This window comes from Miniopterus natalensis, chromosome 8 (assembly GCF_054644295.1).
Source record: "Miniopterus natalensis isolate mMinNat1 chromosome 8, mMinNat1.hap1, whole genome shotgun sequence".
Lineage (NCBI taxonomy): Eukaryota > Metazoa > Chordata > Mammalia > Chiroptera > Miniopteridae > Miniopterus > Miniopterus natalensis.
In genome coordinates, this window is record NC_142088.1 from 54,432,588 (window position 1) to 54,444,788 (window position 12,201).

Sequence of the window (12,201 nt, forward strand, 5' to 3'; positions counted from 1 at the left end):
CTTTTTTAGGAATGGCTTGAAAACCTTAGAGATAACATTCTGATGATCAAATGCCTCTTTCTAAAGCTTTACTATGTTTTCAGAAACAAGGTTAAAAAAAATTCAGAATTCTGAATGTTGTAATAAGCAATGGAACCTAAGTGGCGGCATTTTTACTCTTTTCCTTTCTGACTTTGCCTTCCCTCATTAAAGGGCTCAGCTTAACGCAGGTAAATGGCTATACTCTCCACATTAAGCATTGCTGGATCCAGATGAAAAATGACAGATCCTTCTTCCAACTTTTTATTTTGAAACAACTAAATAAGGGTCTTATAAAAAAAAAATGAATGCTCTAGTGTTGCTTTTCCTCATTATGCCTTTAATATTTGATTCACACTACAAAGATCTGTCAACACCATCTCTCAGAGGCAAGAGAGACGCAGCTGCTGCCTAACTAGGAAACGGCCACGACTCCTGGAGTGTGCGCCACCCTGCAGGGCTTGGGCTAACTCAGGACGGATACTTTCTCTCCGGTGCTTTGTTACAAATCACTTTTGGTAGTACCAGACGTACTGCAAAGAAGCATTCAACACCCACAAAGGAGTTATTTAAAATGAAATATGAAGCATTCTGACTGCTTCTGGATTATTTTTGCTGTGCTTCTTAATGAAATTTTAAAAGGAAGTGGCATCTTTTCTTCTATTAGAGTTCCCGAAAATGTGCTTGTGCATATATGAACCTTGGTCAACTGTTGAAATATTATCTTAGAAAACAGGAATCTATCCACTACACATAACCCTTACATGTTGAGTTAGCATTGTTTTGTCATAACTCAGAGACAATTCTGACTCAAGCTCGTTTGACTTCCTCAGTGCACCCCAGGTGTCCTCTGAGCTCCCAGCTACTGCTGTTACAATCCCACCCCTCCCTGCCCCTACCCCAGCTTGCAAGAAAATTTCAAAACACTCCGCAAACCATGTGACGAGGGCCTAATGTTCCAGGGCAGTCCAGCCATCACAGATGACTCCAGGAGCTGCTTTTCTTTATTGGAGTGGGACAATAAAATTATACCCAATTTTTTTCTATAAATCCATTGTCTTTAGCTTCTCCAGTTCCTGAAGTCACCTTGCACCTAAAATTTTGTTTTATATAAGGTGACCCTGCAGGATCTCTGTAGACATCTCTAGGAGCTTCTCCTAATTATTTAACCAATTTTAAAACTTCCAAGCAAAGTGGTGAAGAAAAATAAATAAATAAAAGGCTCATATGATTCCTAAACTCCCTGTGAAGGACATGTGGGGTGGCAAATATCCAGAAACTACTGAATCTTCTCTCTACTGTTAACTTCTTTTACAGCCTCTTACTGCTTATCTGAACTAGAAGAAAGAAACAAGATGAAACAGGAATCCTTTAACTTTGCTATGTGTTATTTGCTAAGAAATCACTTTGAGAATGAGTTGGAGTCCTGAGCACCCTTTACAATGCCAGCTGTTGCTGGCTCCTCCAAAAGTGGCAAGTTTGGAGCCAAATCTGATCACATTCTAACTGGCTTTGTCGGTCACCTGTAAATAATGCTCTATCAGGACCAGATCCTGGAGCCCAAGAAAATACACATAGGAAAAAGGAGCTACCCTCATCCTGTACTAACTCTTTTTTATGGTCCAGAAGGGCAGCAGTCTATTCAGCTGCATGTCTCGAACAACTCATTTCTCCTCTGAATCGTAGTTCCTGACTTATTCTTCAGAGTAGCTCAGGCATGAATTAATGGTTTTGTCTATTAGATTCTGCCACCTTGTTTCTAGGACAAAGTGAAAATTATAGGGAATAAAAGAAGGGAGTATTAATTAATTTCACTGCAGATATAAGATGGAAGCAGTTACTGAACTAAAGTATCCAAGAAAAATTCTGTAAGTTACAATGAATGGCAGGCTACATGCATTAGCCAAGGATGGCCCAACATATGGAATATGATTTAAGAAAAACTCTTTTCAAATGCACCTCCTCCATTAAGTTGTACCTGCTACCTCAGTTGAGGTCCTGAACCCTTTAAAAATCCCAGCATACCTGAGCAGAATAAGGTAGTGCCTTAGCTTTATTGGCCTTATGAGAAGAGATCAGACCCTTTCAGAACTCATCAACAGGTTCTAAAAGGCTTCATAAGGGACAAAGCAGGACCCCTAGGCCAGAGGAAATGCGTAAAACTTAACTGGGTTAAAGACAGAGATCAAAGTTTGGTGGTGAGAGGAGACAGGATCCCAGTTACTGGAAAACTAGATATAAAGGAGGGACTGAATCACAAAGATATTTAACAAAATTCCATATGGTACTGACAGATGAGGCGAACATGTCTCCAGAGAGATAGCTTTTCATGCACCAATCTAAACTTCCTAAATGCAAGATCTTCCAAGGACAGAATTGCTTCAAAAACCTGAGTGAAGCCTAAAGGTATAGTTAGTTCAGTGGCCTCAGCTGCAACAGTGCCTGAAACGCAGGGAGTTAAATAGATAATTAAGTCACCTTTTCACCCAAGGCTTCCTCCATTAGAGAAGACTAGAGCTTGAGAGTAACTCCCTAAGCAATTTCACCCACTCCTTTCACTGAACACCCTCATCATCTTCTGTGATTCTGTAGGGCCTTCTATACTAGGTTTTTGAAAATCATACAGAGAAATCAAAACCCACCTTGGTTTCTGCCTGATCCTTTCATAGCGAGTGGTCAGTTTCAAAGAACTGAAGCTAATATTTAATGCCAATGCTCCAAACATACCAGAATGGGGAACAGAGAGGAAAATTCACTCCTTTACCAGCCTTTGGACATTTCTATATCTAGAATAGTACTTGAGAGTTTTCAGCTAGGATTGTTTTTTTAGTTCTCTCATGTATATGGGAAACTGTCCCATGTTCCAGAGCTTCAGAAAAATAAAGAAATTCTTTCAACTCACTAGAGGAGTTTGTCCTGAGATAGCCTCACAAAACTCATGTCTGAGTTCTGGATGCACTATACTGGTTCTAAAATAGCATTTTGTTGAGCACTTATTATATGCTAAGTGATGTTCTAAATGCTTTACATCTGTTTACTCATTTAAACCTCATTAAACATCACTGTAGTAGCACCATTCATACCTGAATTTTCCAGATAAAACTAAGGCACAGGATAGCTTCAGTAACTTGCCCAAGGACACAGGAGTAGGAAGTGGTAGAGCTGTGATTTGAAGCAAAAACAGATTGACTCCAGGGCTCAACCACCTTGTTGCTCTACCTCCTATTGTTTATACCTGCTGCTAAGTTTCCTTCAAATGATTTTAGAGGAGACCTCTTCCTAGGCCAACAAGCCCCAGTGAAAACTGGAGTTAATGTTGAATGTCCTTGGCTACCATTTCCCAAACTGTATTCTTCAGAATTGTATTCTATAAACGTGCTGTGAAAAAGTGGTTCGCTACTAAAATGTCTGGAGATACTGAGTACTATGTTCTCTTGTAGAGTAACAATTCACTTGAACACTTCAAAAGTGACGAGAAGTCTTGCAGTAAAGAAATTCAACTTTGCTTAACCTGGCATGTGTCCAACGTACCTGACAATAGGACTCTTTGTTTTAACCATGCATCAATTAACATTCTCGAGAACAATATCAGCTTGAAAAAAGCTGGTCTTATCAAAGCTGTTAGAAACATGGTTTGGGGGATATATGCACCCCATTCTCTGAATGGAAACCGAGAAAATAGCCCCTTCCCAGGTGACTTTAGAGAAGCCTAAAGAGTAGAATGCATGGTCTTATAGCAGTGGTTCCCAACTAGGTGTCATTGTGACCCCTGGGACATTTGGCAATGTCTAGAGACTATCACAACTAGGGGGTGGTAATGGCATCTAGTAAGTAGTTATTAGAGATGCTGAGATGCATCAGACAATGCATAGAACAGCTCCCCACAACAAGGAAATGTAGAGTTCAATATGTCCATAGTGCCACTTTTGAGGAAGTCTGCCTTAAAGGAAATAACCTCATCTTTTCCTGACTTATACTTGGGGAGAGCACCTGTCTACTGGACTATAAATCCCATGAGCTATATCACCAGCACATGGCACTATTCCTGTTACATAATAAACATGCTAGATAGCTTACCATCTAGGCTAAGGAATTCTTCTCTAGTCTCCACAGTGTATTTTCTACAAGAATCTTAGTGTTTTGGGAGCTTCTAGTTAAAGGAAACCCCCAGGGACAAGCCTTTCTGATTCAAGGAGAACAGCTGGATTGAATCTTAGAGGGTAACAGAGGACATGCTAGTTTCAGGCATCCTGGTCAGGAAGTACATTTCTGTGATGAGTCCCACAGTCATGAGGAATGTCTGGGAACCTGTGCCTACCACTGAGTGTCAGCTAAAATAGTCAATTAGAATTTCTTTTTACTGGGAGACAGTGTTTTTTCTCCCTAACTTTTGGAGTCTTAGGACAGTAATTTCTCCAACCCACAATAAATTAGAGAAAGAAACCCAATTAATTTAGAAGGGAAAATTAGACTAAAGCTGGATACTAAGGAAGTTGGCAAATAAATAAGAAACTTGGGAATAAACAAAATGGGAATAAACTAAATTGAGTACTCATAGCACCCAAGAATGAGGTTCCATTGTCTTGGAAAAATTACCTACATGCCTAGGAGAGGTAGATTTTGATAGTCTGAGATCATGTTAGCCACAGATTCCCTAAACTCAGTGCACATATGTCCATAATAGATTGAGTTTCAGCCTCTGAGCATTCAACTTTTTACACATTCCAAGTTTGGAGAAACTGCACTGAGAACCATCTGCCACTAAGCGTCTGGCTGGATTTAGACCTAATCCATCTCTGCCAGGTGTCTGATATTCACACACCCTGAACACCCCAATGCCAAAATGATATGTGAATTAAGGACCTGGAGTCCCAAAATAATGTAATTAAGAAATATTTTAAAAATTCAGCTTATATTTTTTAAGGCTTAAACTTCAAGGATTATTATTATTACATACTCAGCAATCTTTGAAATAAAATCAAATTGGATATAATTTTTAAACTACAGAATTTCTCAACATGGTTTGCTAACCTTGTCAATGTAATTAAAATGTATCTTTCTATAAATATTTTTATAATCAATACAATTTTTAAACAGCTTTTTTTCAACATGATAATATTCATTAGCCTTTGGTTAAAAATAGTAGATAACTAGGAAATGTTGCTTTGTTGTACTTCATTCTGGTAACCAAACACAGGAACTACTACATGCTATATACAGTCTTTCAAATAGCTATCCAAAAAAATGCAAAATCTGCAATGTGTACACTCAGCACAGTAATAGACATTTCATGTCAAAAATAGGATTCTAAGTTTTTTGAGGAATAAATCCATGTTTTCACTTCTTTATCTATAGTGTGCTAAACATATAATAGATATTCATTAAATAATTCATAAAACAAACCTAAGTTTCATCATCCTGTGACCTTACTAATAAAAATGGGAATAATAGCTAATGCATATTGTTAACTTGCTGTTTGCCAGATACCATGCTAAGCACACATTGCATACATACTTTTTCCAATAATCATCTGAGATAATTTCTGGCATACCCACATTTTTCAAACAGGGAAACTGAGGCATAAGGAGGTTAATAAATTTTCCCAGAGACACAAATCTAGTAAATGGCAATTTGGTGTCACAATCTCAGATCTGTCTGACTTCATAGAAGGACCACATGCTAACCGAGTATGCCACAGGAGCTCCCAGGTCTGTCTGACTTCAGAGCCCATTGCTTTAATTACTGTTTTTCCTCAGCCATGAACATCTCTCTCCCGGATCTTCTACTAGCAGCAGGCCTTGCAGCAAAGATTGTTATGTCTTCAAGAATTCCAGACAGCGAGCTAACTTCTTAAATTGTGTATGCTGGCTGTGCCAGCTGCTCCCTGGGACACCAGTTCTTCGGTCTCTTTTCTGCTTTGGTATGTCTCACCAACTTCTCTCCCTTAATGGAAAACTGGGAACCTCAAGTGTTCAAGCACTAAGACCAGGCTTCCTGAGTTCTCACAAAGTCTGGGCAACCACTAAGCTAGTGACACTCTAGGAATCACAATTTAGATAGGCTGAGGAAACTAAAAAAGTAGCACAGAGGTAAAATAAGTATCTGATCCTCATTCTACATATAGGAATTCATGAGGCAAAAGGACTTCCTTGAACATACAGAGCTAATTAGTGACAGAGCCAAGACTAGACCCCCATCCTCCTCTGCATTAGGACCTATTTCCATTGTACCACATTCCCTCTCCTTGAATTACTCCCAGTCAAACAAGTATCAGTCTTTCTCTCATGCAGGGCGATCCAAGGATTTTTCCAGTGACCCTTCTTTCCATGGAGCTTTCTAAAATTGGAGAAAGGAATTATTTATAGCCCTTATTTCAAGGTGCTTTTCAGATATCTAATTATCCAAGAGCTAGAGGTGCCAAAGGACAGTGGACTTGGCTGTGTATTTTGTAATCATTCATGTGATGACCAAAACTCCAGTGCTTAGACAGAGGATGCCCAAGGTGAGGTCACTAGGAAGTGAAGGCAAACATCTGTGCATGTCATTTAAAGAAATGCTGAGGTCAGGAAAAAAGTCTAAGAAATACTTTTAACCCATATTGGTATTTAAGAAAGTGTTTGATCTCTAAATGATCAGCCAACTTTGCAAGCGTTGTCTGGGGGGCAGATTGCCTGTTCCATTCCATTTTTCAAAAGTGCTTTTTGTGGTTTTCTAAATAACACAGTATAGGGGAATGCAGTCCTTAGTCATGCAAGAGACTTCAACTGGCAGCATTTGTAATACAGTCCAGAAGTCTTAGAAATGTTTCCATCTACCAGATTAGGCTATTTCCATCTGGCAGACACTGCCACTTGCTTTGGGAGTTGAATGGAGCTGAAACAACCATGGCTTCTTTTCAAGGCTTCAATTCCATGCAGGAAGCACTTTCATGCCCAGGTTTGACTTTATTTCATTGCTCAGAAACTACAGCACCACAGTTATTATAGCCCAAAGAGAAAAATCCCATGCTCTGTAAGGAAACAGACAGATAAAAATATAATCATAAATCCTGGAATCTGGCTTCAGGTGTTAGTAACAGGACTGAGCCAGAGGGTTCTTGCAAAAGAATGGATAAAAGGCAGCATAAAAAATAAAAATTAAAAAAAACACAGAAATAATCAGAGTGCAAATATTTCCACTTTTTCTTTTCTTCATCTCAGCCATTTTGCGGAAGAGAACACCATCAGAGAAATACCTTGACCTGCCCTATGCTTGAGGCACCATTAAGGGATGGAGGGATAATAGCCAGAATCTTGGGCTGTGAGCCTCAAACAGAAATAATTAGAAAATAAAGCCAGACTGCCAGGTCCCTTCCTTGCTGGTGTGGTTCTGGGATCACCTACTTGGGTTCTTCTTTAGCTACTAAAGTTTCCAATTATCATTGGGTTACCTCTATTCACACCCTTGAAACTCCTATTGACTGCCTTCTATCTTTTCTTGTGTTACCCACTGACACCATGTTCTTTGGAAATTACACCCCTTTCTGAGCTACTGCTCCACATGCTACAAAACTGGGCAGCTGCAATGAGTAACCATATTAACATTATTAATTCTATATAGACCTCTAGAATACATCCCACAGAACTCAGAAATAAATTCCTGTTGTTTAAGCCACAGAGTCTATGGTATTTTATTGTGGTAGCCCAAGAAGACTCATGTCATCATAACACACACACACACACACACACACACACATGCACAACTACAGACAATTATGAATATAAATGCAAAAACACTCAAGACATTACTATCAAACCAAATCTAACACCTATAAATATGGTTATACACTATACCAAGTGGGATTACCCCAGGAATGCAAGGCTAATTCAATATAAAAAATCAATTAATGTAATGCACCATATCAATGTGATAAAATACAAAGCCATGCAATCGTAATAGATATAGAAAAGAACACTTAATGGAAATCTAGTACCCTTTCATTATTAGTTTTTTAAAGTCCACACCACCAACTAGGAATAGACAAAAACTTCTACAACATCATAAAGACATCTACAAAAATCCACAGCTAACATTTTATCTAATGGTGACAGATGAATGCTTTCTTTTTAAAGTCGGGAGCAAGATGAAGATGTCTTCTCTACCCACTTCTATGCAACATTGTGCTGAAGGGTCTAGTCAGGGCAATGAGGCAAGAAAAAAAGTTATCCAGATTAAAAGGGAAGAAATAAAACTATTTCTGTTTGCAAATACTTGATATTGTATATAAAACGTGTTTTTAAAAACTAAAAATTATTAGAACTAATAAATGAGTTCAGTAAGACTGTAGGGTACAAGATCAGTAAACAATTGTATTTTTATATACTAGCAATGAACAATCTGAACATAAAATTAGGAGAACAATTCCATTTACAATATCAACAAAAAGAATAAAATACCAAGGAATAAATTAACAAAATTTATTTAACAAAAGAGGTGCAAAATTTATACTCTGAAAACTATAAAACATTGTTGAAAGATATTAAAGAACACCTAAGTAGATTGAAAGACAACCCATGTTCATGGATTGGAAGACTTAATGTTGTTATGATTGCAATACTAGTCAAAATGACCTATAGATTCAGTGCAACCAAAATTGCTATCAAAATCCCAACTGGCTCTCTTACAGAAATTGACAAGCTATTCTTCAATTTCATATGGAAATTCAAAGAACTCAAAAAATACAAAACAATTTTGAAAAAGAGGAACAAATATGGAAGATTCACACTTTTAATTTCAAAGCTTACAAGGCAACAGTAATCAAGACAGTCTGGTCTGGCATAAGGATGGACACTTAGATAAATGAAATAGAATTGATAGTTCAGAAGTAAATTCTCACATTAATGGTAAATTAATTTTTGACAGGAGTGCCAAGAAATTCAATGGGGAAGAAATAGTCTTTCCAACTAATGGTGCTGGGACAGCTGGACATCCACATGAAAAAGAATGAATCTGGATCCCTTCCTTACACCATACAAAACAATTAACTAGAATAAGTCATAGACCTAAATGTAAAGCTAGAAACTATAGAACTCTTAGCAGAAAATATAGGAGTAAACTTTCATGACCTTCAACTAGACAAAGCTTTCTTAGATATGACACCAAAAGTACAAATCACAAAAGGAAAAGTTGACAATTTGGCCTTTATCAAAATGTAAAACCTTTGTGCTTCAAAGGACATTATCAAGTAAGTGAAAAGAAAATACACAGAATGGAAGAAAATATTTGCAAATGATCTATCTGATAAGTGACTAGAATACTTAAAAACTCTTGCCACTCTAATAAAAATAACCCATTTTTTTTCAATGGGCAAAGGATCTAAATAGAGAGTTTTTCAAAGAGGGTATATAAGGAGCCCATAATCCCAAGAAAAGAAGCTCAATATCATTAGCCTTAAGGGAAAAGCAAATCAAAGCCACCAACAGATACTGCTGCACACCCACAAAGATAGTTACGACAAAAAAGACAAGTGTCGGCAAGGGTATATAGAAGTTTAAACTCTTTTTTTTTTTTTTTTCTTTTCAATATATCTTTATTGATTTCAGAGAGAGGAAAGGAGAGGGAGAGAGAGAAATAGAAAAATCAATGATGAGAGAGTCACTGATCGAGCCCGCAACCCGGGCATGTGCCCTGACTGGGAATCGAACCCTGATCGCCTGGATCCCAGGTCAATGCTCAACCGCTGAGCCATGCTCAGCCAGGCTAGAAGTTTAAACTCTTATACATTACTGGTGGAAATGTAAAATGTCTCAGTTTCTTGAAAGCAGTATGGCAGTTCCTCAAAAGATTAAATACAAAGTTACCATATGACTCACCAACTCCACTCCAAGATAAATGGAAATATATGGTCACACAAAAACTTGTACACAGATGTTCATGGCAGCATTATTTATATCAGCCAAAAAGTGTAAATGACACAAATTTATATTAATAAATGGATAAATAAAATGTGGTATATCCATACTATGGAATAGTATTCAGCAATTTAAAAAAACAACAACAAAATACTGATACCTGCTACTACATGGATGAACACTGAAAATATTATGCTAGGTTAAAGAATCCAATCACAAAAGACCACATATTTCACGATTTTATCTATATGAAATGTCTAGAATAAGGAAATTCATAGATACAAATATTACACTAGTGGTTGCCTATTGTGGGAGGGGTGGTAAGATGGTGAGTGACTGCCTGGCCAGGAGTGGCTTAGCGGTTGACCATCAACCTAGGATCCAGGAGATGGAGGTTCGATTTCCGGTCAGGGCTCATGCCCAGGTTGTGAGCTCAATCCCCATTTGGGGGTGTGCAGGAGGCAGCCTATCAATGACCCTCTCTCATCATTGATGTCTCTCTCTCTCTCTCTCCCTCTCCTTTCCTCTCTATGAAATCAATAAAGATATATTAAAAAAAAAAAAAAAAAGATGTAGAGTGACTGCTAATGGGTATGGGATTTGGGGTACAGGACCGATGAAAATGTTCTAAGATTGTGATTATGATTGCACAAGTCTGAATATACTAAAAGCCAATGAATTATACACTTTAAATGGGTGGATTGTACCTCAAAGCATTTTTTAAATTAAATGCAAAAGGCATTATATCAGATCTGCACTGGGTGTTCTGTGAATACTTTATCCGTTCTCTTTTCTTTCAGTAGATTTGATGAGAATGCAAAAATAACAAAGTGACTCTCACTTGAATATTCAACATCCCTTGGTATACCAAAAATTACTTGAGGGCAGTGTCCTCATGGTGGTTAACATTTATTTCATATAAAAGGCACTCATTATACTAATGTTTGTAAAACCATGAGTTTTACAATTAGGAGAGCACTATAAAGTAGGGATTAACAGCACAGATTCTGGAACCCTACAAGCTGTATTCAAGTCCTAGAATCAAGATACAAACCTCAACATTAGGCCTGTTAGATTTGAATCTTGGCTATAACATTTAACGGTTGTGTGAACTTAGGCAACATATAAACCTCTCCCAGCTTCAGTTTCCTTACCGTTTATGAAAATAAATTCCTATGCCTACCTTTGCTCACATTCTTTCTGTCAGAATGCCCCATCCTTCTTTGTCTCCAAACTTTGGAACCCCTCCTTTCTCCAAGATCATCTCAGGATCTATCTCCTCCATGAAGAAGTCTCCACCAACTCAACCTCCCAGGCCAATTACCTTATAGGGTTCTTTTGGAGATTGAAAATTAAATAACATGGTGACACCCTAGAATTGTACTTGGCTCAGTCTATGTGCTTTAAAAATGTTAGCCATAAAGCTATTAATTATTATTGTTCATTGCCTTCTATGGTAGTTTTGGTTGGGTGAGTGTTCACTTCAAAGCTGGCATAAATCTTTTTGAAAAAGTCACATCACCGAATGCCAAATCTGATGGATGTCCTCTCTGCTGACATTCCCCTCTGCTGCTTTTCAGGGCTGATGGGAAAATAAACAGCAATTGTAGGTAGGAGCAAGTAAATCGTTAAAAATATCTTCTAAACATGATCTCATCACCCCTATTTATTATTTATCCAAAAGTAAGGATAATAATTGCAGCCACCTGTTAAACAACTGTTTATATATAACTGTGTTATATACGAAGAGCTCGCCTATATTACCCGGTTAAGCAATTGCCCCTTCTGCTCGCAAAACAAAGTCCACACTAAAAGCATGTGAAGACCTTCCACAGTTACACCAGGATATCTTTCTACTCTGTCTGTGTAGCACTTATATCCCTCTGTGTCAGATGCATGGGCTGATTGGTCATTCTCTCAGAAGACCTGTCCCTTCTTCCTACTTTGTCACTTGCCTAATGTGCCTTTCTCTGCTTTTGTTGTCCTTTGAGCTTGAACTGCCCTTCCTACCCATCTCTATCTGTTCATATTATATTTGTCCCTAAAGGATTTGCTCAAATGCCACCTCTTGTAAGATGCCTCCCTCAATCATTTCCCTCTCCTACCACACCATTATAAACAATCTCTTCTTTTTCTGCCTCTTAGTAGCCCTTTGCACTTTCATTATAAATCTTAAATAATGTTCTACTTTGAAATCAGGAACTCATCCTCTGAAACTTAGCATCCAAAGAAGAACAATTCAGTACCATGTTTTACATGCATTAGGCACTCAAAAACTACTGAAATAAATTTA